Source organism: Choloepus didactylus, chromosome X, assembly GCF_015220235.1.
Source record: "Choloepus didactylus isolate mChoDid1 chromosome X, mChoDid1.pri, whole genome shotgun sequence".
NCBI classification, from domain to species: domain Eukaryota; kingdom Metazoa; phylum Chordata; class Mammalia; order Pilosa; family Megalonychidae; genus Choloepus; species Choloepus didactylus.
The window spans coordinates 93,178,285-93,182,431 of NC_051334.1; the positions used below are offsets into that span (position 1 = coordinate 93,178,285).

Consider the following 4,147-nt stretch of genomic DNA (forward strand, 5'->3'; position numbering starts at 1 on the left):
ACTGCATGAAGAGAGGACAATCCACAAGGTTTTCACAATCACAGTGTCACTCTTTGTAATCTACATTGCTATACAATCATCTTCAAGAGTCAAGGCTAATGGGTTGGAGTTTGGTAGTTTCAGGTATTTACTTCTAGCTGTTCCAACACATTAAAACCTAAAAAGTGTTATCTATATAGTGTGTAAGAATGTCCACAAGAGTGACCTCTTTACTCCATTTGAAATCTCTCAGCCACTGAAGCTTTATTTCATTTCACTTTGCATCCCCCTTTTGGTCAGGATGTTCTCAATCCCATGATGCTGGGTCCAGATTCATCCTTGGGAGTCATATCCTGCATTGCCAGGGAGATTTATGCCCCTGGGAGTCAGGTCCCATGTAGGGGGGAGGTCAGTGAAATCATCTGCTGAGGTGGCTTAGTTAGACAGAGAGGGCCACATCTGAGCAACAAAGAATGCCTAACATTTCTTAAAGCTGTGTTTTTTGATTGGGCACTTGTTCAGTTACTATAATCCTTTATTTTCTAGAGTTCTAAGATGGCTCTGCCAGTTTTTGCTAGTTGTTTGAAGATTCTGTGGTGGAATGGCACACTGGAGCATCTAATGCTGCCATGTTGCTCCTCTCTCCCCTCAGTTTTTCTTTAATGATTGAGTTATTTTTTTCATTTACTTTCTTCTTTTTTTCTTTCTTTTTTCACTTAACTTTAATATCAGAAGAAATTTCCAAGTTTCAAAGTGATCTTTATAAATGTATTTTTTTCACTTACCATAGCTTGCTTAATCATGTCCTATTGTTGAAAACTTACACTGCTCCAAATTTTTCACTTTTATAAACAGTGCTGCAACAAATTATTTTTTTCCATAAAGCAGCTTTCACTGTGGTTACCAGCTTAAATTTTGGAGTTGTACACTATTTTATTTCTGTGAATGCACAACCTTGCACAAGTTGCTTGAATTCTGTAAACTTTATTCTCATTATCAGTAAAGGAGAGGTAATAGGATCTATGTCACTGCATTGTTGTTAGATTATATCATTTTAAAGTGCCAAATACAGAATCAAAATGATCACTTAAATGGTGGCTGGTATTGGAATTTTTTAGAACAATTTTGAGGGTCTTAATACATATTACCAAAATTACATTTGTAACATTACACCCATCAACAGTTAAGAGATTCAAATTCATTTGAAGTGGGTGAGAGAGTAAGGGAATTGGAGCATGACTAACCAGCATTAAAATATTGGGGGTCCTTGGTTGTTCAAGAATTTATCATCTTAGGACCTACAATGAGATTCAGTACAGACAACTGATGACACAAAAATTTTACTAATCAACTGACCCTTAAGCAAATAGTACCTCACTAAAGCATCCCTTAACACTAGCATCTATAAACATCCTTATCAGATTCTCTGATTTCACATATGGTTCAAAAAATATAATGCAAGTTGATTGCAAAGTGAAATGGCAAATCTTATTTATATCATGTGCTAAAGTAGAACTGCTTTTACCAAGAGCAAAATCATTATCAAATGAGGATATGACAGATTTGGATCCGAGAAGTAACAGAGAATCTTCAAGAATGATTTCAAGAGAGGTGTTTCAGAAAATAATCTGTGTATCAAATACAAGAGAGGCCCTTAAGGAATTTAATGAGGTTTTTTAATACTTTCACAAAAAAATTTAAATACCCCCTTTATGATTATGTTGTAACTCAAAGACAATGAATGTGGAAGATTGTATCACATCTTTGGGGTAGAGGTGCTTTACACATACACATATACACACTCACTAAATACATATACAAATTTTGATTCTTTAAGAATTTAAAATATAATCTAAAACTTGTTTTTCTTGGTCTGTTTTGTCCCTTAAGGTAAGATCTCAAGACTTGTTGTGGACCACTGTGGGATCCACAGAATTCCTTCACTGCTTTCTGTGCTTCCAACCTTTTCACTCTTGCCAAAGAAAGCACTTCAGAATTTAGGAGTGGGAAGGATATTATCGAATAGTTTTGGTTTATATTCAAGGGAATCAACCTAAACCTTAAAACTTTTAACTATTACTCATGTACAGTCCTCACAATATACCTTATAACAATAGTTGCTTTGTTTTTTTAAATAACAATAGTTTTGAGAGTGGACAAGTCACTCAAATATGGGGAGAAAGTATAAGTTGTCTTTATATTTTTATTTATTTTTCTAATGTCTACTTTTTGTTTTCTAATATACATACTAGCACAGGAGTACATACATATGATTTATACAACTTCATATTGGGGTTGTGTACATGTTTTATTTTTCAGTAGGATGCAAAATCAAATATTTGGAAGGCCTGTGGTTGAAGAGTGTTGAACTGGGGTTGGTTCCCAACCTTAGCAAACTGGGAAGTGAATCATTTTTCTTTTCATTTTACTGAAGACTCATGAAGTAAGAAAGCCAGTCTGCTGGACAGCTCCATTTATTTCAGTTGAAATCAATTACTGGCACTTGCTTCTGACTCCATTTAATATCTGCAAGTTAGGCCCTTACGGGGCTGGTTTCCAACCATCTTGCTAACCTACAAAGGCAATATAAAGGTGACTATTTTTCTTGGTATAACATTATATCCTTTAGTGAATTGATGTTATCCAACCAGTGAGAACTGATTAAATTTTTCTTTCTTAGCCCCAGGAAGCAATTGAACACTAACTATATGTTAACTTAGAAGCTTGGAAAGAGTTATAACAAATAAGTGAAATCAGTAGTTAGTAAGATTTTTATAAACTTTAAATTCAAAAACTCCAACAATGATTACAGTTGTTATTTGTTTAAAGTAATACATTTGTAACCCAAATAGTTCTTAAACTGTACATTTTATGTTTTACCAACTTCACGAAAATACTTTGGGAAAAGCTGCACCCACATTTCAATTACATGATTATTTCTTTGCCCATTCTTCTCTCTCTTTTCTTTCCCAAATAACTTCTTTCAGATATGGTTCAAGATAGAATTTATCCTCCTCATATTTTGTCCACTGCTCTTTAGGCAAGATCTTCTATCTCATGCTCAGGTCCAGTGCTCTCTTAATGTGAAACGCCCTGTCATTTTAAAGGTTCTCAGGAAGCCTTCTTACGGCCTCTTTTACATCTCCATTCTCAGCTATTGTATCATCTCTCATTAATCCCAGTTTATTGAACCCTGCAGCATTGTAATACCATTTTCAAATGCCATCCAGCCACCAGCCTGATGCTGCAATAGCAGGGCAGCCTGCCATTTTGTCTTGCTTCCTTCATTTTTGCCAATGTTTGTCTCATGTACTTTGGAGAAATTAAATTTGGTGCATTAAAATTTCTGATTGTTATTTATTCTTGATTAATTGTTCATTTTATTAATATATAGTGTCCTTCTTTTTCTATTACAACAGCTTTGCACTTAAAGTCTATTTTGTCTGATATTAGTATTGCTACCGCTGCTTTCTTTTCGCTGCAGCTTGCTTGGAATATTTTTTCCATCCTTTCATTTTCAATCACTTTTGTGTTGTTGGTCCTAAGATGAGTCTCTTGTAAGCAGTATATTGATGGATCATACTTTTTAATCCATTCTGCCAATCTGTATGTTTTAATTGGGGAGCTTGAGCCATTCACATTCAATGCTATTTTTGTGAAAGGAGTTCTTGAGCCAACCATCTTATCCTTTGTTTTTTTTGCTTCATGTTGTCCCTCATTTCCTTGAGATCCAATTCAAATTTTTCCATCTTTTTCACAATTTTTTGTCTTGTGTGTTTATATTCATTTGTCTTATCCTCTAGCTCACTTATTATTTCTTTTGCCTCTTCATATCTGCAATTTTTGGTTCTGGTATATTTTTAATTTGGTCCACAGAACCTTTCATTTCCATAATGCCTGCTATTTTTTCTATTTGTCACATCTATATTTTCCCTCTCCCTCTTTTTACCCTTTTAGTTACCCCTGCAAATACTCATCAGTTCTGTGCCCTTCTCCAAACCTCTCTCTCCTTTCCATTTTTCAGCCAATAGAACTCCCTTTAATATTTCTTGCAGGGCAGGTCTCTTGTTAACAAATTCTGTCAGCATTTGTTTGTCTTTGAAAATTTTAAACTCATCCTTTTATTTGAAAGAGAACTTTGCTGTATCATGAATTCTTGGCTAACAAT

At 34.6% G+C, this 4,147-nt stretch overlaps 1 pseudogene; it reads right to left on the minus strand.

Moving 5' to 3' along the window:
• Positions 1-2,912: 2,912 nt before the first annotated feature.
• Positions 2,913-3,248, minus strand: LOC119523659 (annotated as a pseudogene).
• Positions 3,249-4,147: the final 899 nt, after the last annotated feature.